Source organism: Symphalangus syndactylus, chromosome 4 (genome assembly GCF_028878055.3).
Source record: "Symphalangus syndactylus isolate Jambi chromosome 4, NHGRI_mSymSyn1-v2.1_pri, whole genome shotgun sequence".
NCBI classification, from domain to species: Eukaryota; Metazoa; Chordata; class Mammalia; order Primates; family Hylobatidae; genus Symphalangus; species Symphalangus syndactylus.
In genome coordinates, this window is record NC_072426.2 from 25,310,241 (window position 1) to 25,337,581 (window position 27,341).

Genomic DNA, 27,341 nt, shown 5'->3' on the forward strand with positions numbered 1-27,341 from the left:
AGTTCTCCTTGAAGAGGTCCTTTACTTCCCTTGTTAGCTGTATTCCTAGGTATTCTATTCTCTTTGTAGCTAATGAGAATGGAAGTTCATTCATGATTTGGCTCTCTGCTTGTCTATTGTTGGTGTATAGGAATGGTTGTGATTTTTGCACACTGATTTTGTATGCTGAGACTTTGCTGATGTTGATCATCAGCTTAAGAAGATTTGGGGCTAAGATGATGGGGTTTTCTAGATATAAGATTATGTCATCTGCAAACAGAGACAGTTTGATTTCCTCTCTTCCTATTTGAATACGCTTTATTTCTTTCTCTTGTCTGATTGCCCTGGCCAGAACTTCCAATACTACGTTGAATAGGAGTGGTGAGAGAGGATATCCTGTCTTGTGCCAGTTTTCAAGAAGAATGCTTCCAGCTTTTTCCCATTCCATATGATATTGGCTGTAGGTCTGTCATAAATGGCTCTTCTTATTTGTAGGTGTGTTCCATCAATACCTACTTTATTGAAAGTTTTTAACATGAAGGGATGTTGAATTTTATTGAAGGCTTTTTCTGTGTCTATTGAGAAAATCATGTGGTTTTTGTCTTTCGTGCTGTTTATGTGATGAATTATGTTCATTGATTTTTACATATTGAACCAGCCTTGCATCTGGGTATGAAGCCAACTGGATTGTAGTAGATAAGCCTTTTGATGAGCTGCTGGATTCAGTTTTCCAGTACTTTATTGAAGATTTTTGCATTGAAGTTCATCAGGGATTTTGACCTGCAGTTTTTAATAATGTGATTTTTGCAATCTTTTATGTAACCATGTGATATAGTTTGGATATTTGTCCCCACCCAAATCTCATGTTGAATTGTAATCCCCAGTGTTGGAGGTGGGGCCTGGTGGAAGGTATTTGGATCATGGTGACAGATCCCTTGTGGCTTGGTACTGTCTTCATGATAGTGAGTTCTCATGAGATTTGGTCACTGAAAAGTTGTGGCACCTCCCCCACACAACTCTCTCTCTCCTGCTCTTGCTTGTGCCATGTGATGTGCCTGCTGCCGCTTCACCATCTGCCATAATTGTAAGCTTCCTGAGGCTTCCCCAGAAGCAGAGCAGATACCAGCAGCATGCTTCCTGGATAGCCCACAGAACCATGAGCCAATTAAACCTCTTTTCTTATAAATTACCCAGTCTCAGGTATTTCGTTATGGCAACACAAGAGTGGCCTAATATACGATGTTTATCATAGTTTATGTACCCCGTTCTAAATTGAATAGTTTCAAGGCTCATTACTATCACTAGCCCTTCCATACCACGATTTCTCACTTCAGGAGGTTTTATTTACTTATATTTAAATTTTGAATGAATAATTCCATAAAACTTTAAAGGCAAGAAAGTCACCAAGACAATTCTAGGTGTTGCTCATTTTGTCATTAATTATACATTAGCCACAGGCATATCTGGATCATTCTTTTTTTCAGAAACATCTTTTTTTATTTGTTCTCTCCCTTTCGGGATCACCAATTATCTACATGTTACACCATTATTATTTGTCTCCTGTATCTATTATATTCCTTCTAATTCTCTAGTCTTCTTGCCTATTTCCTCTCTGTTCTTACAAAGCTTCTTATACTCATCTCATGTAACTGGCTTGATTCTCTGCAGTGGTAATTCCACTCTTCATTGCTTCATATGCCATTATAATGTCTGTTGTGGTCTTACTTGTTCCCTCACATTTTAGTCTTACATTTCTTTTTTATTCTCATTCTGTTGTCTTACCATAACATCTTCTATCTCTTATTCAAAGAAATCATAATTTATTTAAGTGTCCTGAAATTGCTAAGCAAATGCTCCCTAAAACTGAACTCTTCAGGCTTTGGTTTGGGGAATGCTATGGTAATCTTCTAATTTTATGTGGCAGAATATTTCATATATCCCATTTTTTGTTTTGTTTTGTTTCATTGCTGTTTACTTTAGAAATCATTCATTTAAGTTAAAAAATAAGGTGGGGTGCAGTGGCCTGTAATCTCAGCAATTTGGGAGGCTGAGGCAGGAGGATCCCTTGAGTACAGGAGTTTGAGACCAGCCTGGGCAATACAGTTGAGATCACTTCTAAAAATAAAATATTAGCCTAGTGTGGTGGCATGTGCCTATGGTCCCAGCTACTCAGGAGGCTAAGGTGAGAAGATTGCTTGAACACAGGAGTTGGAGGCCGCAGTGAACTGTGATCATGCCACTGAACTCCAGCCTGGGTGACAGAGCAAGATCCCATCTTAAATAGATAAATAAAATAATTTTCAAAATATATTTATTGAGATAAATGTAAAGAAAAAAATCTTAGCATTAGCCTGCAGTTTCATCTTCTAGTGTGAAAAATCTTTAAACAGGTAAGCAAAGAAATATCCAATGTGAATTGGGGAAAGTCATTTAAGAAAAAGGAAGTCCTATCAGAAGGAATACTTTGGGGAACCTCTTTTGTTTGGGTGATTCCCTAGACCTCTTGAGAAGCACCATTTAAGATAAAATTTAGGCCAGGTGCAGTGGCTCACGCCTGTAATCCCAGCACTTTGGGAGGCTGGGGTGGGCAGATCACCTGAGGTCAGGAGTTCGAGACTAGCCTAGCCAACATGATGAAACCCATCTCTACTAAAAATACAAAAAATTAGCCGGACATGGTGGTGCATGCCTGTAATTTCAGCTACTTGGGAGGCTCAGGCACGGGAATTGCTTGAACCCAGGAGGCAGAAGTTGCAGTGAGCCAAGACCACATCAGTGCACTCTAGCCTGGGGGACAGAGCAAGACTCTGTCTCAAAAAAAATACAATGAACAAGGTAAAAATACCAGCACATGCAAAGCTCTAAGATCAGAAACACTCCAGTTCCTCTCCACCCTAATCACTCTGCAGGAGATAAAGAGATTGGAAAAAACCAGGTCATTCCCAGTGTCGTACAAGCTTGAACATTCTTGGAAATGCCAAGAGAAGTTATTGGGATCTTTAGCGGAAAGGACTGACATGGTCTGATCAATGCTTCAAGTTTATTAGGACTGTTGTCTGAAGAATGGGATTGAAAGAAAAAAGGAGAAGCAAGGGCCAATTAGGACGGTTTGTCAGTAATCCCAGTAAGAAATTATAGCAGTTTGGATTAAGAGAGAAAGACTAAAGTTATATTTTGGAATGAGAATCTTAGATTAAATGGATTGGATTAAATGTGGTGGAGAGAAAGTTGTTAAATAAAGGAGAAAAAAATAGTAGGCCTTTGGCTTGAACAACCAGATGGACAGTGCTGCTGTTTACTGAGATGTGAAAGACTAGGGGAGGAACAGGGTTAGGGCAGAAAATCAAGAATTCAGTTTTGGACATGTTAAGCTTGAGATGCATGTGCAAAATAGATAACATGGAGACTCTGTGGAGAAATAGTAGATAGAAATAGAAACTTGAGAAGTCATCAGGATACAGAGGTATTTAACATGAATGGATTGGAGCACCTTGGGTAGAAGTATAGAGGGAGATGAGTAGGTAGCCAAACACTACAACCTAAGGGACTCCAAAGTTTAGACATGTAGTAGAGAAGAAAGAGGTGAGAGGAGGACCCAAAGACTGTGGAGTCACAGAAGCCAAGAAAGAAAGATGTTTCAAGAACAGTGGTCGACTTTCATTTACAATGGCAAAATGAAGATACTTCTACACACTTCTCTCAGAAATCTCCTTCAAACAACAAAGAGAATGAGAACAGAAACACAAATTCCAACTTTAATGAATGCTAGAGACATTTGTAGCCAACAAAAATATGAAGATGGAAAGAGGTGGAAGGATAGTAACTACCTATAGGAACAGTAGAAAGTGAAACAAGTGCTTGCAGAGAGATACTGTATGAGAAGAAAGTTGATTGACTCTGCCTAACCCTGAAAAGACACAGAAAATGGAGTTATCCAGCACTATAAAAAGAGGAGAAAAATGGAAAATGGAGCCTTGGGATTTTGGATCTCTTGCTCCACAATATGAATGGACAACCAAGTATTTCCAGACATTTACAGTAATATGAAAATAGAGATTCAAACAAACTGAAAAAAGGAAGTTGAAGAGGAAAAAAAGTGCAAAAGCTGAAGAAATCTTGAAATTTAAAACACTGTAATTACTCCTCTCAGAATGATAAGAATATATCGTGTGTATAAATCAGCAACAGGAAGCCACATAAAAGAAAAATTCGGCCAGGCACAGAGGCTCACGCCTGTAATCCCAATGATTTGGGAGGCAAGGCAGACGGATCACAAGGTCAAGAGATTGAGAACATCCTGGCCAACATGGTGAAACACGTCTCTACTAAAAAATACAAAAATTAGCTGGGCATGGTGGTGCGCACCTGTAGTCCCAGCTACTCGGAAGGCTGAAGCAGGAGAATCACTCGAACCCAGGAGGCAGAGGTTGCAGTGAGCCGAGATCACAACACTGCACTCCATCCTAGCAACAGAGTGAGACTCTGTCTCAAAAAAAAAAAAGAAAGAAAGAAAGAAAAAGAAAAAAAAAAAGACAGAAAAATTCAGAGAATGAGAAAGAGATCTTGGAAATAAAAATACAACTGCAATGACTTTTTAAAAATCAACAGAGCAATTGGAAGATACAAATCAAGAAAATCCCTCACTTTTCTTTGAAATTAAGGACTTGTTAATAATAATAAAGAAAACTTCCTCCCAGAATTTAGAAAAAGAAGAGAAAGATTTTTGCAATCAAATTATCAGTCCAGCCTCTGATGAAGCCTGTTAGTAGGAACATCTGAGTGGTAATGAATGCCAGCAGCTCCGATGAAAAAAACAGGATCAATCCAGAAGATGAGTTCCAGAAAGGAAGAAGAAGAACAGAGAAAATAATGGGAGGGAAATTATTTTATATACACACACTTAATTCTCAGAATTAAAGGACATAAAACTATAAAATAAAAGGATTCACAATTACACACAATGAATATTAAAAGATCCTTAGGACACATTATCATTAAATTTTAGAACATCAAAAATAAGAAGATCCTAAAAGCTTCCAGACGGAAAAACAGGTCCCGTAGAAATGACAGAAATCCAAATGGTATTTGGCTTTACAACAGCTGTATCAGAGGTCGCAGTATAGGGGAAAGGTTGGAAACCTGGCTGCCGGGTTTGAATCCTGACTCTATACTCTATGAGCAGTGATAGTGTTGTTATGAGGATAAGGTAGGTTCATATTTATAAGCGCTCAGAACAGTGTCTGGTACCTAATATTTGTGATTTAAGTATTTTCTAAATGTACTTAGAGAAGATCAGTTGAACAAGTATTCTAAATTCTGAGGGTAAATGAGTAAATGAGCTGCCACTTGCAAGTCAGTACCTAACTAAAACTCTTAAATAGGTATAAGAATAGAAAAAAACATCTTTTTTTTTTTTTAGACAGTCTCTTTCACCCAGGCTAGAGTGCAGTGGTTTGATCTCGACTCACTGCAACCTCCACCTCCCAGGGTCAAGTGATTCTCATGCCTCAGCCTTCCTAGTAACTGGGATTACAGGTGCTCGCCTGTAATTAGCACCAGCTAATTTTTGCATTTTTAGTAGGGGTGGGGTTTCTCCATGTTGGCCATGCTGGTCTTGAACTCCTGACCTCAGGTGATCCGCTCACCTTGGCCTCCCAAAGTGCTGGGATTACAGGAATGAGCAAAACAAAAACAAAAACAAAAAAACAAAACAAAACATATTTTCAGGCATGCAAAGTCACCCCCAAAATTAACTTCCTCTGCACCTTTTCTCAGGAAGCCCTAGAATTATAAGCATCACTGAAAATAGGGATTAAACTAAGAAAGAAGATACAGTAGGCAGGAACCTAACACAGGAGAAAAGCAAAGGAAAGTCCTAGAATGACAACTGGATAGCAGGCCTAGAGGGTAATCAGTGAAGATCACAGGATGGTCTTCAGAAAAATAAATGAAATGGACAGATTCCTGCCAGATTTGACCATGTCGGACATCATACTGAAAGAAGGAAGAAAAATTAGCAAAGGCTGCAAGGTACAAGGAATTGAACAAATGAAAATAAATCAGGCAATTACTATGTACAGGAAAAACAGAAAGTTGAATAAGAAAAAGAAACAATCAGTACACCGCTTGGCCAAGCTGAGAGCAGTATTAATTTAGTCCATTAATAAAAATGTTTAATAGTGATTTAAGTAGAAACAGTGATATAACTAACTATTCCAGAGAATTAAAAAGGGATAAGAGTTGGGGGTTGGGAGACATGTGTGCTAAACAGCAACTACCAAAATGAGAAGCCAATATAATCTCTAAAGTTAAAAAGCAAAGAGAGTATTGACATAGTACTTAGAAATATGGAGGTAAACACGGGACTGGAATATTTACCCTAAATAGTGTGTATGTATTCTCCTGAGCCTCCTTATTAATCCTAGGCGCCACTTAAAAATCGCCTCTTAGATCCAATTGGAGGGCTGATGATGTATGGTCTTCTCATAACTGTTCTAAAAGAAATCTAAAGAGCGTTGGAGAGAGCTGAGGCCAGGCCTGCCTGGGATCAGGTAAGGAAGAGGAAATAATCTTTATTATTTGACTTCCATATTTCACCCTCTCTCATAGAAAGGTAGATTCCCATGTCCATTGCTCTTTGGTTTGATATTCGCTCTTGGTCCACCCACCATTTGATACAGATTTCCTTTCTCTTGGTGGGAAAGTGAGCACTGATAGTTCTGTTTGGGAAAGTCCTTCTTTTCCTTGACGTGAAGCCCTAAGTTACTGAGAAGACGAATCAAAGAAAATACTCAATTTACTTTTTTTACTATAAGCTGTACTCTTTTTTGTTTTGCTTTTTTGTTTTGTTTTGTTTTGAGACAGAATCTCGCTCTGTCGCCCAGGCTGGAGTACAGTGGCACGATCTCAGCTCACTGCAACCTCCGCCTCCCGGGTTCAAGCGATTCTCCAGCCTCAGCCTCCCGAGTAGCTGGGACTACCGGCGTGCGCCACTACGCCCAGCTAATGTTTGTATTTTTAGTAGAGACGGGGTTTCACCATGTTGGCTGGCCAGGATGATCTCCATCTCCTGACCTCGTGATCTGCCCGCCTTGGCCTCCCAAAGTGCTGGGATTAGAGGCGAGAGCCACCGCACCCGGCCCAGTATAAGCTGTGCTCTTACAGCCACATCTCCCACTCTGCCTCAGCCTCTCTCTAAATTAAGGGGTTCCAGTTAGGTTTCCAGGATTTCCTTTCTCTGTCTCTTCAGTCCGGGCTCATTGCACCATAACTAATAGAAATTCTTTGAATTTTGTGGAATGTGGTTGGCAACATTCCCTGGTTTCAAAACAAATTAGTTGGGAGCATTTTGTTTTTTTGAATGTCTCTTGGCCACTTCCAGTTCTGAGAAAAGCTTCAGAAACTTATACGTAAACTGCCATCTTTCCCAGAAACCTGTGGCAAGGTTTCTTGATTCTCCTAAATGTGCTTAACTCATGTCTAAATATCCCTATAAAAAGTATCAAATTGTAATATACTGAAAATAGGCCTTTTCAAATTCACAACCTAAAGGGGCTTCTATTGTAATGTATACTAGATAGTGCCACCTGGTCCTGTACTGATTGAATTATACAAGGATGTATATTCTTAAGAAGGATGTTTCAAATTTTAATACAAACAAAAAATGATATAGTCACAAAATGAAATATTTAGCCACAAAAAGGAATGAAGTTATTCAACATAGATGAAACTTGAAAATATTATACTAAGTGAAGAAGCTAGACACAAAGGCTATTATCATATGACTCCATTTGTATGAAATGTCCAGAGAAAACAAATCTGTAGAGACATAAAGTAGATTACTGGTTTCAGAGTATAGGGGAAAGGGAAATGGAGAATGATTGCTAATGGATACAGTGATGAAAATATTCTGGAAAAGAAAGGGGAGGTGATTGCACCACTTTCTGAGTATAGCAAAAAACCACGAGTGTACACTTTAAAAAGGTGAATGTTACAGTGTGTGAATTACATCTCAATTAAAAAAAAAATGAATACACTCTCTCTGGGGCACTGAAACCTGTTTAAAAATTTCAAACCATAGCTTGCACAATTGCATACAAAAGAAGAATTCACAGAGCTATGCAGAAAGTGACAAGCCCTAAAGCTTACTTAGAGTTTTATGTGCCAGTAATGGAATCAAAACATTAGTAAGTGGTAAAATAAAATGGAGTTCTGAAATGTGAATAGTGTGCTACCATTTGAATTTTAAAAAAGAAAAAAAAGAGGGCCGGGTGCAGTGGCTTACACCTGTAATCCCAGAACTTTGGGAGGCCGAGGCGGACAGATCACTTGAGGTCAGGAGTTCAAGACCAGCCTGGCCAACATGGTGAAACCCCATCTCTACTGAAAATACAAAAATTAGCCGGATATGGTTGCACGTGCCTGTAATCCCAGCTACTCAGGAGGCTGAGACACAAGAATCACTTGAACCTGTGAGGCGAAGGATGCAGTGAGTCGAGATCGTGCCACTGCACTCCAGCCTGGGCAACAGAGTGAGACTCTGTCAAAAAGAGAAAACAAAGAAAAAGAATAAAATTTTTTTACATATACATAAAATATCTTAAAGCAATATTTTAAAAATGGTAACAGTGGTTGTTTTCAATGAGAACTGGCTAAGAAATGTGTGACAGTGTAGTTAAGACTTTCACTAGATATCCTTCTGATTTTAAACCATGAATGAAATACACATTCGAAATAAATGAAAATTAAATTAATTTTGCCTAATTTTAGTTAACTTCATATTTACAAATACAATCTCCAACTATAACTGTAGTGTTTTCTATGTGTACTTTCAGGTCTTTAGCTTTTGCTTAATATATTTAAAGCCCTGTTATCAGCTGCATCCACAATTAAAATAGCTGTGGCTTCTTGTTGACCCCTTTATCATTAGAAAATGCCCTTCTTTAATTCTTGTAATGTTCCTTGTTCTTAAGTTTATCTTGCCTCATATTAATAAAGCCACTCCAGATTTCTTTTGATAAGTAGTTTCATAGTATATATTTTCCCATTGTTTTAATTTTTAACCTGTGTCTTTATATGAAATATTAGTTGCATTATAGCACATAGTTGAGTATAGTTTTTCTCTTTATCCAATCTAACAATCTCTGCCTTTAAATTGGAGTATTAAGACCATTTATACGTCATGCATTATTGATATGGTTAAATTTAAATCTATCTAATTGCTATTTCCTATTTGTTCCATCTGTTCTTTGTTCCCTTTCTCCCATCCTTGCTTTCTTTTGGATTGAGTATTTGTTTTTTATGATAGCATTTATCTTCACTAATGGCTACACATTTTTTTTTTTTTTTTTTTGAGATGAGGTCTCATGCTATCACCCAGGCTGGAGTGCAGTGATGCAATCTCAGCTCACTGCAGCCTCAACCTCGTGGGGCTCAGGTGATCCTCCTACCTCAGCCTCCTGAATAGCTGGGACTACAGGTGCATGCCACCATGCCCGGCTAATTTTTGCATTTTTTGTTGAGACAGGGTCCCGCTATGTTGCCCAGGCTGGTCTCAAGCTCCTGGGCTCAACTGATCTTCCCACCTTGGCCTCCAAAAGTGCTGGGATTATAGGCATGAGCTACCATGCCTGGCGTTCAGCTACACCTTTTTGTTTTAGTTTTGATGTGGTTGCCCTGGGATTTATAATATACATCTTTAACAAATCATAGTCTACCTACAAATAATTTTATACCACCTCAAGTATAGTGTAAAAACCTTACCACAGTATACTTCTATTTCCTTCTATTGCTTGTCATGCTTCATATTTACCAATTTTAAATTACAAATTTCAATTTTACATATGTTACAAATTTTATGGTACATTGTTATTATTTTAAATAGTCAATTATTGTAATGGCTAATTTTACATGTCAACTTGACTGGGCCACAGTGCCCAGATATTTGGTCAAACATTCTTCTAGATGTGTTTCTCTGAAGGTGTTTTTTGGATGAGATAAACATTTAAGTCAGTGGACTTTGAGTAATCAGATTACCTACCATAATGTGGATGTGCCTCATCCAATCAGATGAAGACCTTAATAGAACAAAGATTGACTTCTCCTGAGCAAGAAGGAATTCTGCCAGCAAACTGCTCGTAATAATGTTGTGTGTCAACTTGACTGGGCCATGGCGGCAGGGCGGGTCCAGATGTTTAATTAAACATTATTCTGCATGGTCTTTGGGGGTGTTTCTGGAAGAGATTAACATTTGAATAGGTTGAGTAAAACAGATTGACCTCCTCAATGCGGATGCACCTCATCCAGTTCACTGAAGTCTTGAATAGAATCAAGGAAGGAGGGTTAGTGGTAAGGGAGAATTCACTCTCTACCTGACTATTTTTAAGCTGGGACAATGATCTCCTGCCCTTGAACTAGAACTTATGTCATCAGCCCTCCTTGTTCTCAGGCCTTCAAACTTGGACTAGAACCATACCACTGGCTCTCCTGGGATTACAGCTTCTACCTTTGGACTAAAATTGTCACTCCTTATTGAGCTTCTAGTCTTCCAGCTTACCCTGCAGATTTTGGACTTACCAAATTTCCACAGTTTTGTGAGTCAATTCCTTAAAACAAATTTATATCTATCTCTCCATCGATCCACATGCAGCAGGGTCTGTTTCTCTGGAAAATCTTGACTAATACAATTACGTTTAAGATGGCTAAAAAATAAGAGAAGTTTTATTTTATATTTACTTACAATCTTACTATGTCTGGTGTTCTTTACTTCTTTGTGTAGATCCAAATATGATATCCTTTTCCTTCTTCAAGTTTTCTGGCAATTGATTTTTTAGTTTCCTTTATTCTGAAATAGTCTTCATTTCCCCTCATTTTTGACAGATATTTTCCCTGGATTTAGATTGCTAGGTTGACCTTTTTTCCTTTAGCTCTAAAATGATATCATGCCACTGTCATGTAGCCTACACGGTTTACAACAAGAAACCTGCTCTTCTTCTTATCTTTGTTTCTCTGTAAGATATCTGCTATGCTTTGAGTGTTTGTCCCCTTCAATATTCGTGTTGAAATTTAATTGCCAATGTAATGGTATTGATGAGTGGGGCCTTTAAGAGATCTCATGAGTGGGTTTAATGCCTTAATAAAAGGGGTTCTGGAAATGGGTTCTCTCTCTCTCTCTTTTTTTTTTTTTTTTTTTGAGACAGAGTCTCGCTCTGTCACTGAGGCCGGAGTGCTGTGGTGCAATCTCAGTTCACTGCAACCTCCACCTTGCTGGTTCAAGTGATTCTCCCATCTCAGCCTCCCGAGTAGCTGGGACTACAGGCACACACCTCTATGCCTGGCTAATTTTTGTATTTTTTTTAGTAGAGACGGGTTCACCATATTGGTCAGGCTGGTCTCGAACTCCTGACCTCAGGTGATCCACCTGCCTCGGCCTCCCAAACTGTTGGGATTACAGGCGTGAGCCACCACGCCCAGCTGGGTTTTCTCTCTTAAGCAACTCTGCTATGTGAGAAACAGAGTTCCTCCCCTCTATAGGAAGCAGCATTCAAGAAAACATCTTGGAAGCAGAGACGAGGCCCTCACCAGACACCAAACCTGCCATCACCTTTCTCTTGGGAAGTCCAAGAGGTCTAGAGGCTGGGAAGCCTCTAGAATTGTAGGAAATAAATTTCTGTTCTTTATAAATTATACCCCATCTCAGGTATTCAGCTATAACATCATAAAACAGATGAAGATGGTGCCTTTCCCCCACCCCACCCACCTTCTTTTTAAGGTTTTTCTCTTCATCACGGATTCTCAACAATTTGATTGTGATATACCTTGATGTGGTCTTCTTTATGTTTATTCTTGAATCTATGGGCTTATAATTTTTATCACATTTGAAAGTTTTATGGCTATTACTTCCTTGAATATTTATTTCAGTTCTCCCTACTCTTCTCCTTTTGTGAAAACAATCCTGTAGATTAGATTTTATAATTTTGTCCCACAACTCACTGAAGCTCTAGTCATTTTTGTTTTCACTCTTTTCCCACTCTGCTGTATTTTAGATAACACCTGTTTCCATGCCCTTGAGTTTCCTAATCTTTCATCTGCAGTGTCTACATTGCTCTTAACCTCAACCTCATTCAGTACTTTTATTTCAGATATTTTATTTTTTAGCTCTGTAACTTCTATTTGTATTTTTATCTGTTCCATTTTTCTCTTCATTATTTTGATGTTTTGTTTTACATCCTTTAACATATAAGATTTATAATAACTATGTAATATTCTTTAATATATTATCTGTTATTTCTGTCTCTTTTTATTGGTAGATTTTTTTCAATAATTGACTTTATTTTTTAGAGTAGTTTTTGGATTCATGGCAAAATTGAATGGAAAGCTTTAATATAGCCCTGCTCCCACAAACACACAGTCTCCACTACTGTTAACAGCCTACACCACAGTCATAAATGTGTTACACTCAACAAACTAACACTGGCATGTCTTTATGACCCGAAGTCTTTAGTTTATGTCAGGATTCACTCTTGGTGTTATATATGCTGTGGGTTTGGACAAATGTATAATGATGTATCTACCATTATAGTATTATACAGAATAATTTTACTGCCCTGAAAATCCTCTGTGCCCTACCGATTCATCCATTCCTCGCCCCTAATCCCTGGCAACCACTGATCTTTAAGCTATCTCCATAGTTTTGCCTTTTTCAAAATGTCATATAGTTGGAGTAATACAGTATGTAGTCTTTTTGGATTGGCTTCTTTCACTTAGTCATATGCATCTAATGTTATTCCATGTCTTTTCCTGAGTTGATAGCTTATTCCTTGTTAGCACTGAATAATACTCTATTTTCTAGATGCATCTCAGTTTATTTATCCATTCACCCACTGAAGGACATCCTGGTTGCTTCCAAGTTTTCACAATTATGAATAAACCTGCTATAAAGACTCATGAGTGAGCTTTTGTGTTGACATAGGTTTGCAACTCATTTGGGTCATGTGTATGTTTTGTGTGGATGTAAGTTTGCAACTGATTTTGGTAAATACCAAGGAGCACAATTTCTGGATTATATGGTTATGGTAAGAGTGTGTTTAGTTTTATAAGAAACTTCCAAACTGTCTTTCAATGTAGGTGTACCATTTTGCATTCCCAACAGCAATGAATGAGAATTCCTTTTGCCCCACATGCTCACCAGCATTGGATATTTATTTTTGCCATTTTAATAGGTTATAGGGGTATCTCATTTTAATTTGCAGTTTACCAATAACATATGCTGTTGAGTATCCTTTCATATGCCTATTTGCCATTTGTATATCTTCTTTGATGAAGTGTCTGTTTAGATATTTTGCCCATTTTAAATTGGGTTGTTCTTTTTTAATTGTTGAAACTTAGTAGTTCTTTATATATTTTGGAAATAGTCCTTTATCAGGTGTGCCTTTTACAAATATTTTACTCCACTCTGTGGCTTTGTTTTTTCATTCTTTGACTGTTTTTCATTCTTTTGACTGTTTATATGTTTATGTGAAGATGTAAAAATATAACGGAAGTTTTTAACGTAATAAATTCAAGCTTATTATTTCTTTCATGGAGTATACATTAGGTGTTGTATCTAAAAAGCCATCGTCATACCCAAGGTCACCTAGATTTTTTTTTTTTTTTTGAGACAGAGTCTCACTCTGTCACCCAGGCTGGACTGTGGTGGTGCTATCTCAGCTCACTGCAACCTGTATCTCCCAGGTTCAAGCGATTCTCCTGCTTCAGCCTCCTGAGTAGCTGGGACTACAGGTGCATGCCACCATGCCCAGCTAATTTTTGTATTTTTAGTAGAGACAGGGTTTCACCATGTTGGCCAGGCTGGTCTTGAACTCCAGACCTCAAGTGATCTGGCCACCTCAGCCTCCCAAAATGTTGGGATTACAGGTGTGAGCCACCTCACCCGGCCTAGTTTTTTTTCTGTGTTTTATCTTAGGAGTTTTATAGCTTTGTATTTTACATTTAAGTCTATGATTCATTTTGAGTTAATTTTTGTGAAGAATATAAGGCCTATGTCTAGATTTATTTTTTTTTTTTTTTTGTATGTGGACGTCCAGTTGTTCCAGCACCGTTTACTGAACAGATTGTTCTTTCTCCATTGCATTGTCTTTGCTCCTTTGTCAAAAATCAGTTGATTATATTTATGTGGGTCTATTTCTGGGCTCTCTATTCTGTTCCATTGGTCTATTTGTCTGTTCTCTCACCAGTACCACACTGTCTTGATTACTGTACATTTACAGTAAATCTTGAAGTTAGGTAGTGTCAGTCCTCCAACTTTGTTCTCTCCTTTAACATTGTGTTTGTTATTCTGGATTTTTTGCCTCTTCATATAAACTTTAGAATCATTTTATCAATATCCACAAATTAACTTGCTGAGATTTTGATTTGGATTGCATTGAATCTGTATATCAAGTTGAGGATAACTAGCATCTTGACAATATTGAGACTTTTTATCCATGATCATGGAATATCTCTTCATTTTTGTAGTTCTTTTATTTCATAAAAGTTTTATAGTTTTCTTCACAGAGATCTTGTTCATATTTTGTTAGATTTATATTTGAGTATTTTATTTTGCAGGGGTGCTAATGTAAATGGTATTGTGTTTTTAATTTCAAATTCCACTTGTTTATTGGTAGTATATAGGAAAGCAATTGACTTTGTATGCTAACCTTGCGTCCTGCAACCTTCTTAAAATTACTTATTAGTTCCAGAAGGTTATCATTGTTGTTAATGATTCTTTCAGATTTTCTACATAGACAATCAAAAACAGTTTCATGTCTTTCTTCCCAGTCTACACATCTTTTATTTCCTTTTTTCTTATTTCATTAGCGAGAACTTCCAGATGATATTTAAAAGCAGTGGTGAAAGAGTTCATCCTTGCCTTGTTTCTGATCTTAGCAGAAAAGCATCTGGTTTCTCACCATCAAGTATGATGTTAGTAGCAGGTTTTTTGTAGATGTTCTTTATCAAGTTGAGGAAGTTCCTCTCTATTCCTAGTTTGCTGGGCATTATCATGAATGGATTATTGGTTGTTTTGTCCTCCTGATTATGGTCATATTTTCATGCTTTTTGTGCACTGAACGTAACCAAAGGCCTAGACACAGGTAGCAGAAGAATCATTTGACAAATAGTATGGGAACTGGAAAGTAGGATACAGGGAGATGAAAATGGAAAGATAAGAGCAGCCAGATGATGGAAGGTTTTGTATGGTGTATTAAGGATTTGGGAGTTTATGTGGTAGAAGTACTTGAGCTTGTATGGTAATAAGAATGAGCAAGTATAAAGAAAAGAATTGCTAATTAGAGAAAATGATTGCATTAAAAAGGTTTTAAATCACTAGAAGAGATAGAATTCAATATGAAGAGATTGGTCTTTGAAATGAGTAAAATCACTCATTGACTGTAACGAAGAAAGGCACAGAGCATGGTACTGATTCTGATAGGTTAGTAGATTCTGTGGTAAGAAGATGTGAGTGTTTCCATGTGATAATTTCCATGGTGATGTGTATAAAATGTAAGTTTGAGTCACTGATCACAGTTTTGGAAGTTTGAAGAGTGAGAAGTCATAAAATTGTTATCTTAGAGAATGCGAAAGTAAATGTACCAGGAAAAGTATCAGGAAAAAGTAAGACTACTGTGTGGTGGTGATGTCTGTTTTTGATATTTGGGGATTAACATCCAGTGAGACCAAAAAGCACAGTTGTGTTTCACCCTGCTGCGGTGTAGGCATACAGTAGCACATAGACAATTTCAGATTTGCCAGGCAAATGAGTGAGAAAGAGAGTGTCAAATAAATTAATAATGTGCTATAAGAGAGTGATTATAATGACGAACCAGGAAATGGGTATGAACATATGTAAGGATAGAAGAGGCGAAATGAATAATGAAAAAGAGTTAGGTTCAATGGACTTTAAGACTTATGAGATTTAAATATGCTGAAGTAGAAGTAATATAAAAATAAGTGAGTGAAAATGCGGGAGGTGATAGGTGGATGCTGGAAAACACAGGTTTGCAAGATCTTTGCTAATTGGAAATGGCAGAATCAAGCCTATTACAATGGGAGCTGATGATTGGGGTGGAGGGAAGGAAAAGGTCAGTGGAAATGATTGGGTCAGGGAGGTATAGAATATATCCAAATCGATATTAAATATATTATTTTACATATATACTTTCACATATGTGCATTTGTAACTAAATTAAAATAGTAGATATTACAAATAGAAAAATTAGTGAATGAGATGTGAGGAAGTAGAGACAAGGGTAGATTTTCCTTTTTGAACTTGAGTTTTAAGAGAGAGAGGAGAGTAATAACTGAATAGAATACAAGATAGAGAAAGCTTTCTTTTTTCTGTTTATTGATAAAAATGGAGAGATTTAAGAATATTTTTCAACTCCAAGAAATGATCCAAAAGACAGTCAAATGTTGAAAATAAGAAGAGAAAGAGATAATCCAATAAAACACCATCTTTGTCCTGGGAAAGAAAGAGCACGGTAGAAAATTTAGCTTTAAACAAGAAGGGAGGCCGGGCACAGTGGCTCACGCCTGTAATCCCAGCACTTTGGGAGGCTGGGGTGGGTGGATCACCTGAGATCAGGAGTTTAACAGCAGCCTGACCAACATGGTGAAACCCTGTCTCTACTAAAAATGCAAAAATTAGCCGGGTGTGGTGTTGCACGCCTGTAATCCCAACTACTCAGGAGGCTTGAGGCAGGAGAATCACCTGAACCCGGGAAGCAGAGGTTGCAGTGAGCCAAACTCATGCCATTGCACTCCAGGCTGGGCAACAGGAGCGAAAGTCCCTCTCGGGAAAAAAAACAAAAACAAAAACAAAAAACAAACAAACAAACAAAAAAACAAGAAGGGAAATATTTTTTTCCTCTAAAATGAGAGGGAGGCAGGCCAAGGGAGGTAGAGAGTTGGTTGATAATAGAAAAAAGAAGGACAGCATGTTGAAGCAGTCCAGGTAGCATGATAGCCTTAATTTTCTCTATTCAGTAGAAGGTAATGGAAGTTTCTGAGAGAATAAAAGAGGTGCGAGGGTTGGACCAAGCAGGGCAAAGAAAGCCTGTGGAGGCCCGGCACAGTGGCTCATGCCTGTAATTCCAACACTTTGGGAGGCCGAGGCAGATGGATCGCCTGAGCTCAGGAGTTCAAGACCACCCAGGGCAACATGGTGAAACACCGTCTCTACTAAAAATTAAAAAAAATTAACTGGGTGTTGTGGCACACACTTCGAGTCCCAGGTGTTTGGGAGGCTGAGGCAGGAGAATCACTTGAGGCCCAGAGACAACGCTTGCAGTGAGTTGAGATCATGCCACTGCACTCCAGCTTGGGCTACGGAATGAGACTCTGTCTCAAAAATAAATAAATAAATAAATAAATAAATAAATAAATAAATAAATAAATAAGGAAGTCTGTGGAATGGAAGAGAACTGGCCAGAGAGGAGTACAGTAGGATGTCAACTAGTGTTAGATTACAAAAGCAAACACTACTCACCATTTGGACCTAAGTTTAATCCTGGCAGTCAGCTAGCGTGTGTATGGGGTAAGCATGTCCCCTTTTCATGCTGCCAGATGTTCAGGGTCATGTTTGGATGGGAAAGGCAAAAGTGAAGAGAAGGCACTTTGTATCACTTTGCCCCTAACAGGTCCTTATTGAATATGAAGTCTCCAATTCTCCACAAATTGTTCTCCTACCATAAGATCAAGTTGCTAAGGGTGTCCAGGCAGTGTACAAATTTGCTTTAATCACAAGCACTGTGGAATTCCTTCAAAAACATGCTGTACAGGTGGTGACAGAAGGCAAGGAAGTGAGAACATGTTTAACAACCTGTTTACAGGCGAGATAAGAGTTTTTTGTTGTGTGTAGTTTTGTCTTGCAAGATTAATTTATGCAATAGCATTGCCAAATGTTTAGGAGCAAGCCATGTTTCTAGGGAAATATACTATACTGTATTCAAACTGTACATGCAAACCCCACATTTACAAATGAAGAAACTGAGGCACAGAGGGGGTAAGTAAGGTCATAGAGCTAGTAAACAGTGGCACCAAGAAATAAACCAGCTGCCAGACCTGGTCCAAAGCCTGAACCCTAAACTTCATCCATTTTACCTGAAATACATACATATATTTTGTACACTCATCCATTTATTCAATAATACATACTGATCAGCTCTCTGAAAGAGGAAGGGAAGACAGAAAGACCTCTTTGTCCTCCTCCTCCTTCCCCTATGACAAATCTGGGTGCTGCTGGAGCCCAAGCATTCATCTGAGCACAGACTGAGAACACAAATTTAGATCAAATGCACACCAAATGGAGTCTTCTGTGAGGTCCTCTTGTCAGAACTATGACCCAGTCTCTGCTTGTGTACCTCAAAATGCAAAATGAAAAGTAAAATTAGGTTCCTCTTCAAGTTATTATGATTTTGTTGGAAACTCTATTAGCTAAAATTACCCTGTCCAATAGAAATATAATATGAGCCATATATGTAATTTTAAATGTTCCATTAGCCATATATATCTTAAAAAGTAAAAGAAATCAGGTGAAATTTATTTATTTATTTTTTTTTTGAGGCAGAGTCTTGCTCTGTCGCCCAGGCTGGAGTGCAGTGGCACAATCTCGGCTCACTGCAACCTCCGCCTCCCGGGTTCACGCCATTCTCCTCAGCCTCCCGAGTAGCTGTGACTACAGGTGCCCGCTACCACGCTCGGCTAATTTTTTGTATTTTTAGTAGAGACGGGGTTTCACTGTGTTAGCCAGGATGGCCTCGATCTCCTGACTTTGTGATCCGCCTGCCTCAGCCTCCCAAAGTGCTGGGATTACAGGCGTGAGCCACCGTGCCCGGCTAGGTGAAATGTTTTTAAAATATATTAATTTAGACCAGGAGGTGGCTCATGCCTGTAATCCCAGCACTCTGGGAGGCTAAGGAAGGTGGATCACTTGAGCTCAGCAGTTTGAGACCAGCCTGGGCAAAATGGTGAAACCCCATCTCTACCAAAAATGCAAAAAATTAGCCATGTGTGGTGGTGCACAACTGTGGTCCCAGCTACCTGAGAGGCCAAGGTGGGAGGATGGCTTGAGCCTGGGTGGTGGAGGTTATAGTGAGCCAAGATCACGCCACCACACTCCAGCCTGGGCGACAGAGTGAAACCCCATCTCAAAAAAAAAAAATTACATATATATAATTTAACTCACTATATCAAAAATATTATCAATAGGTAATCAATATAAAAAATTGACAAGATATTTTGCCTTCTACTTTTTATACTGTTTTCAAAATCTGATGTGTAATTTATACTTACAGCAAATCTCACTTTGAACCAGTCACATTTCAAGTGCTCCATAGAGACATGTAGCTTAGTGACTGGAGTCACTATACGACAGCACAGAGCTAGAATATTTCTCATTGTGAGGCAAACTTGGTCTCTCCAAAGTTCTACTCATAAGTTCCAGTATATGTTCCTTGGAGAGAAAGAGTACAACTCCATCTTTTTCTGGGGCTTTAGAGATTATCTTATCCAGCATTTTCAATATTGCAGATATACAGCATAGGTCTCGAAGTGAAGTAACTTACTCCAGGTCATTCATTAAGTTGATGGTAAAGACCGGATGAGCAACCAGATGTTCTAATTTCCTGTGCTATGCTCTTTCCACAAGCCAACGCTACCTTCTCTCACAAGGCAGACTTCACATATTTTATAACACTTGAAAATACCATTAGGCTTCTGTTCTGTTTTAGTTTTCCTCGTGTGTGCCTCTCAGACCTGCCCTTTGCCTAACACATTTTGCATACCGCAAGTACTTTATAAATGGTTTTTATTCAAATGAGATTTGTACAGTTTATATAAGCAATATGCTATACAATTATTATTCAACTGTTTTATACAGTTATGCGAACATTTTTGTATGTACATCACGTAAAGCATTGTGGCAGGTGATCATAAAGAAAAAACGAAATTTGAGAGGGCTTTGAAATGACCTACCTAGCCCTCATTGACATCTGGTAATCACCAAATTATCTTCTAATGTTCTTAAACTACCTGCTACTGAATATATTAAAGTCTTTTTCTGGGAATCAGTGTTAAACATACTGGCCTTCATTACCCAGAATCCATCCTTCTGGAGAGTTACAGCAATCTTTTCTCATGTCTTTGTCTCTGGACTCTCTCCCATTTTTCTTAATTTATCAGGAATTACTGCTAGTAATTCTGAGACCTCATTTTCAAATTCCTTTAGCACTCTGAAAAGGAATGTGTTTAGGCCTGTTAGGGAAATGTTCTCTTACTTGCATCTCTCCAACCAAACCTCTAACACCAGTGATCCTCATAGCATGGCCCATGACCCCTGTAGGTTATAAGTGATAAAATTCAAGCTTTTAAGCAAAAATTAGTATTTTTAACATCTTATACCTGCTACCATGAACTTAACAGCTTCCGAATATGTAAAGACTATCCTGGTGAGCTCGGTGGTGATCTTTTTAAAACGTGACTTTTTTTGCATTGTATAATGAAATATGTCTGCTGGGGGTGGTGGCTCACACCTGTGATCCCAGCGCTTCAGGAGGCCGAGGCGGGTGGATCACCTGTCAGGAGTTTGAGACCAGCCTGATCAACATGGTGAAACCTCGTCTCTACTAAAAACTACAAAAATTAGCTGGACATGGTGGCACATGCCTGTAATCCCAGCTACTCAGGAGGCTGAGGCAGGAGAATCACTTGAACCCAGGAGGTGGAGGTTGCAGTGAACCGAGATCGCACCACTGCTCCAGCCTGGTGACAGAGACTTAGTCTAAAAAAAAAAAAAAAAATCAAAAAAATGTAAAAAACAAAACACAACCTCATCACTAACATTTTTGTTTTAGAATATATGCTTATTTTCACTACAATGTTATTTATATTATCATATGATTAGCTTGTTTTTTTAATTATCAGATGATGTCTCAGTTTTCATTTCTTATGTAGTAAATATCAATAACAAAAGCCCTTTGAGATCCTCAGTAAGTTTTAAGAGCATAAAGGAATCCTGAGACCAAAAGCTTCAGAACACTGCTTACACCAGTGTTCTGTCCATTTCGGTTTGAAAATGAAAGACCTTCTTACTAAGTTTTTATAGGAAGTAACATATATAACACAGTAGTAAATGGCCCAGGCTTGGCAATCAAATTGACCTAGATTTAAATCCTGACTTTGCCATTTACTAGATCTGCTATATTCAACAAGTTATTGAACCTTTCCGTACCATAGCTCCTTGTGTATAAGATGGATATAATTGTACTTCCTATGTTATGGGAATTAAATGTCAACACTTGTTAAACTATTAAATCCAGAATTATCACTATTACAAAAATTTATACTACCTTTTACGAGTAATATGATTCTAATATAACAATGGGAGGCATTCTAAACTCTTGAAATTCTCTTTCTGAATCAGGAAGTCATTTCTCCAAACATAATACCAGCTCAGTTTTTCTCCAAACTCACCTTAATGTTTTCTCATACCAGATTCCTAGGCACTAGCAGCATTAAACATCACATTTTTTTTTCTGCTGTAATATTGAAAAGCATGCATTGTGCCTACATGATAGGTCAATTTTTGTACGACATCTCTGTAATAACATCACATTTGGAAAAAGTGCTGTTGCAAAGGCTGAATCAAAAGAGTTACGCTGAATCAAAGTGTTAATATGAGCAGGTGAACAAAGCAATTACCATGCACTGTCTCTAAGGATGAGTTTGTCAGTGATCTAGTGATGACTTTGCTAAGTTTTAAATTGCTTTTTACTGCAGGTATACACTTAATGGACCCAACCAGAAAACTTCGTCAGTGCATATATCACCTTGGGCTGTTTTGACACATTAATCCTGTGTAACACCATAATAGCAAATTCTCATAATCACCATGTTTGGACCTGTGATAATGCTAATTCCTTTACTTAATGTAATTGACAAATAACAGGAACTTCTTCAAATGTATCTGTGGGAGCCACGTAAATACACTTGGATTAGTATTTTATTCAGGCTCCCTGAGGCTTATTACAATCAGATACGTTTCACTTTTCAAAGCTTCATCCACCTTTAAGACTCTAAAGCCATGATTAGAATTGGATATTTATAAAGTTATCTTCAAGTTTGCTGACTCTTCTGTCATTTCCATTCTTCTATTGCCCATCTAGTGTGTTATTTCAGATATTGTACCTTTTAGTTGTAAAATTTCCATGTGGTTCCTTTTATAATTTGTGTCCTTGCTGAGAACTTCTGCCTTTCCATTCGTTCCAAGTGTGTTTATCTTTATCTCATGAAACATAATTACAGTAGCTGTTTTTACATCTGATAATTTCAACATCTGGGTTATTTTGTGGTTACCATCTCTTGATTGACTTTTTCCCTGGGATTTTGTCACATTTTTCCAGTTCTTCCTAGCTAAGTAATGTTGGATACTGTGTTGCATAGACTCTGGGTCCTGTTAAAATTTTCTGAAAATGTTTAATTGATGATTGATTGATCAGTTGATTCAGGCAATCCACTCGATTAGGCTCAGGCTGCAAGTTTTGTCTCATCATTTATGAGTGATAATTCCAATCTGTTTCATTTTCAAAGCCTTTGCTATGCTTCTTTGGTCTGTCCTGTGCATGCAGGCTCAGGAGTGGGCCCAGGACTTGTAGAAGCTCAAACTCAGAATTAGAGGATTCCCTTTTCCAGCTCTCTCATCTTCAGGATTTCCCCAACCCTCCCCCCACCCTCATACTCCATGGCCACTGGCCCACAGGAGACTCTTTTTCTGGTGCCTGTGGCCAAACTTGATTTCTCTCAGTGTGAGCTGCTCAAGTCACCGAGGCTGTGCCGCTCCACAAGTGGGGCCCACCCTTGGGGCGAAGCTGTTAAGACAATAGAAGAAAAGAAACATCCCTAATATAGGTTGCTTTTCCAAGTTTTGACTCTCTTTCATAATCTGCCTTCCTCCAAATATTTAAAGACTATTCTGGTCAGCTCTAAAAAAGTGTTGTGATATTTTTTTAAATGTGATTTTTCTGCATTGCATAATGAAATGTGTCAACATTGGAAAATCTACAAAACTCAGTGAACCTGTATTTTCCAAATGACTCATCGATGATGTCACAAAATCAGGCTGGGATAAAAGATCTATTCAAAGAATAAGATAAACTAATGAGTTTGAATAAAACAGTGTAGAAAAAGTTTATTGATGGTTGTCATCAGTAGGGGACAGAATTTAGTGGTTTTATTCCACCTTGGCTGAAACCAGTTCTCCTGCCTACTTCTCCAAAATTTATCTTACATCAATCTCCCATCACTTACTCTGCTCTAGCCTTTCTCTTCTTATGCTTTCCTAAGTGACCAAGTTTGTTCCTACATCAAGCCATCATGCTTGCTCATCTCTCTGTATAAAATCTGTTTCCCCACTCTAAAATGTAAAATCTATGGCCTTTTCTCACTTCTCCACTATGGTATTCCAACTTGACACAGCAGGCATGCAACAAATACTTGTTAGGTGGCCAGTTGGCCTATTTAACTGAGAACCAATCATTTTAAACAGTCTGGGCATTCTAGTTCAAGCAAAAATAAAGCACAAATTTATTTAATGGATTTTATACCAAACTAGCAAATCAAAGAACTCTAATTCTGGGTTTTGATATAAAAATATATACCAACATCTTACCATCTTACCTGTCAAGAATGTTGCAAGATACATAATTTTCTCATTTGTAGCTTGAACAACTGTTAAATATTTATCTTCTTTGCTGTTCATTTTGCAGTATTTATGCCTTGTGTTAGCTTGCTTTTCTTGTGTCAGTAAACAAACAAAAAAAATTTTTTGTCATGACTCCGTTACCTGTGAGTTGTTTTTAGACTTGTTTTCAAGAGACGAGGTCTCACCCTGTCGCCCAGGCTGGAGTGCAAGGCACAGATCATGGCTCACTGTAGCCTCAACCTCCCGGGCTCAAACAATCCTCCCAGCTCGGTCTCCCAAATAGCTGGGACTATATGCATGTACCACCATGCCTGGATAATTTTTTAATTTTTTTGCAGAGACAAGGTCTTGCTGTGTTTCTCAGGCTAGTCTCGAACTCCTTGGCTCAAGCAATCCTCCTGTCTCAGCCTCCCAAAGTGCTGTGATTACAGGTGTGAGACACCAAACCTGGCCAGCCTTTTTTGTTTGCTTTGTAAACTTGATTCTGTTTAAGGGGTAGTATGCATAATATGGTAGAAATAAGACTGCTGTGGGTTCATATCCACTTCTCTATTTACTAGTTGTGAGAGACACCTGGATGATTTAAGTTCCCTTTCAGTCTTTGTGCATAAAATGAGATAAAATCATTGAAGGATGGGTCAAGCCTGTGAACTAACTGCTGCAGCATGGCACACACTGTGGGCTCAGAACAATGTTATTCTCTTCCCATCCCCTGTAGCAGCCCCCAGTAGTCAGAGTTAATTTGGGCTCTTACCATGCTTTTCCTTCTGCTTTCTTTTCTCTCCTTACTTCAGCTTCCTTTCTTGCTGTGCGTCTTCACCTTGGTCTTTAGGTAGGTGAGCTGACTTATCACAGAATTCCTATGAATTGTCAATGTCTTCAAGTTTTCTGAGATAGAACTGTGTTTAATTTTCTAGAGAAAGATTTGAGTTGTTTAAAGCTTTCAAGTATCTCCTAGCCAAGTAAATCATGTTCAAAGTGATATTTTTGTTTTAACCCTATTGGATTTTTACAGCATCAATGGCTCAGTCTTCTCCAAGGACAGCTAAACACATTGAATAGTTCTGCTAACAGAAGGGAAAATTTACCTTATGCCTACTCTTTTACCAAACACTAAAAGGTATTTTCCCTTTCAAGCATTTATTTAGTATACAGTACTAATAATCCTAAAAGACCTACATATTATTCATATGAATTATGATGACTATACACAGTAAATGAAGTATTAGCTAATTAATTAAACAACCACTGTACTTCCATTGTTAAAGATAACCATGTAAAATGTTGGGCTGTCCTGTTAATGATATCTCTGCAGAAATACCCAATAACACTTAAGAAGTTTGGTAATTTTCGTATGCATTTGTGAAATTTACATACATTTCTCTTCCTTATAGGTAATAAGGACTGGAAAATGAGATCTCATTTCAAAGACATGATTATAATTGAAAAGAGAAATATAAACATGACTGTAATTCACTAATAGTTCTCTCACGTATCATGATCTATTCTAATGTCAGTTAATTGGGCTACTTTAGTTAAGTTTTATTACTGGGAGAATATTAGCTTACTAGAGATTCTTTTTACAGGTTATATTTTTGCTAAATTTCACAATATTTACAGGTCACATTTAACTGTTTATATTATTAGATAGGAACATATAACCATTTTCACTCTCAGGTATTTCAGATTAATAAACCCTACAGTAAAAGCATGGCTTATTTCCTTGAAAATTAAGTTTGAAGCCTACTTATCAATGTTTAAAGGAGCAGCTCACAATACTATTGGAATGTACTTTCAAATTCCAATGAGGTTGGGTCAGGAAACATTCTAAGTAAATTCTAACTCTTAAGCCAAAATCAAGGGACATTTACAATACTTTTTTCTAAATTTACATGACAATTTTTCTCACACTGGGAAACACATTCAGCTGCCTTAAATCCTTTCTAAAGCAAACTAAAATGTTAAAGAAAAAAGTCTCATTAAATTCAGAATGAAAACAAAATGCAGTTGCTCAGGAAAATGTCTTTAAAGTCGCTTAAATCTATTTTAAAATTAAGCATTAAAGGAGGAAAAGTTAAGAGTCAACATTTTCTTTTAAAGTGTCAAGCCTAATTTTATGTGGCTGCCCTAATAGGAAACTGATCACTAGCAAAACGTTAATAATGCCCTTATATAGTTGCAAATTTCTATAGTATCAAATATTCAATTATACTATTTTCCTTTGATCACAAATTTAAGCTTCTTGAACTTTGAGGTGAGATGAGGTAAGAGGTGAGGAGAAAATAGAAAATATTTTTTGTGAAAAAATATTTCTTTTACTAGATATTGGTACTTTTCCAGAGATTTTTGCTTATGGGTTAAGAATGAAAACACAACACTAGGCCATAAATCTCATCCCTTCTGTTTTTCAAGTAACTCAAAATTTGTAACTGTTTCCCATCAATAAATCATAAATGATATTTCCTTTCAGCTTTACAGAAATGTTTTAAGGCCATAACAGAACTTTAATGTCTTCTGAAAAGTGGTAAATATTGTCAAAATGCACAAAGTATAAGAAAAAAATTTAAAAACTCAACTTGGAGAATGAAAAGGAACAGACTGTTGTATAGAGTTTGCCAAACCAATTTAGAAAACAAAATGGTTTTAGAACATTGCGACTATTTTGGGTGGTATTCCTAAAAATTCTCCCTAGATATGCCAATAATAATCTTAAAAACTCAGAACTAGTGTACAGAGTTGTATAAAGTGAGAATAAAATTGTATAGAGGGTTCTGAGTGTACCTCGCTGGTTGAAAGAATGAAGGAAAATCCTAATGCCACTATTTCAGCAATCTTCAAATCTTACCTTCCCAGTAAGGCCTGTTCTGGACTACCCCATTCAACACTGAAATCTCTCCACCCAGCAATCCTGAGCTCCCTTACCTAACTTTCATTTCTGCTGTAGCACGCATTACCTTACATATAGTATGTTGACCATTTTCCCTTGCTAGAATGTAAGCTCCATGAAGGCAAGGTCCTGCTGTTCACCCACTTGTATCCCAAGCATCTAGAACAGTGTCTGACACATATCTGGTGCTCAGTAACTATTGAATAACTTGCAATTTAGAGTTTATTGCATCATGTCATTTAAAGATGCCATATTTCATTTTGCTTCATTCTTAACTCCCTCTTGTAGTTCAAGAAACCCTTCCCTGATGTTTCCAAAGCACAGTCAGGATATAACTTACATTGTGATAAAAAATTGTCCCAAAGTATCAGTCTAAATGGTTTATTTCTTATTCATGCTAATATCTAACAAGTTTAGCATGGCGGAAGGAAGAATTTGAAGGAGTTCTGCTCCAGTATCACTCAAGACCCAGGCTGACAGAGCTGCACTATCTAGAACATGCAAAATCCTTAATCACAGCAGTAGGGGAAGAGATAAACTGGATGGTAAATTTTTTTCATTGCCACAGAAAGTGGAGTGTCACACTTTCTGTATTACATTAAACTAGTTACACAGGCCTCAACTGCAAGGGGATGGAAATTCTGGGGAGCATAATGTTTGATAACCATTATCACATGCACCTCACTTTCCACAGCATGTATCACAATTTATAATTGTTAATGTAAATTCTGTTTTCTCTAC

General features: G+C 37.7%; 1 long non-coding RNA gene and 1 other non-coding gene across 4 annotated transcripts in view; one reads left to right on the forward strand and one right to left on the reverse strand.

Moving 5' to 3' along the window:
• LOC129480484 (uncharacterized) overlaps nt 1-21,959 on the reverse strand; it is an 81,664-nt gene extending 59,705 nt beyond the window's left edge. For 2 of the 3 annotated variants that reach the window (XR_008657058.2, XR_008657059.2), the window contains exons 1-3: nt 19,321-19,868; nt 18,317-18,377; nt 10,019-10,211 (exon numbers count right to left, since the gene is read on the reverse strand). This is a non-coding gene — a long non-coding RNA (uncharacterized lncRNA). Of the gene's footprint in view, nt 1-10,018; nt 10,212-18,316; nt 18,378-19,320; nt 19,869-20,110 lie in introns of those variants that run through there. The other variant, XR_010120462.1, reaches the window with a different exon arrangement.
• On the forward strand, nt 4,718-4,793 carry LOC129481448 (small nucleolar RNA SNORD74). The gene has a single exon (XR_008657438.1). It is a non-coding gene; the product is annotated as a small nucleolar RNA SNORD74 (small nucleolar RNA).
• Nucleotides 21,960-27,341: the final 5,382 nt, after the last annotated feature.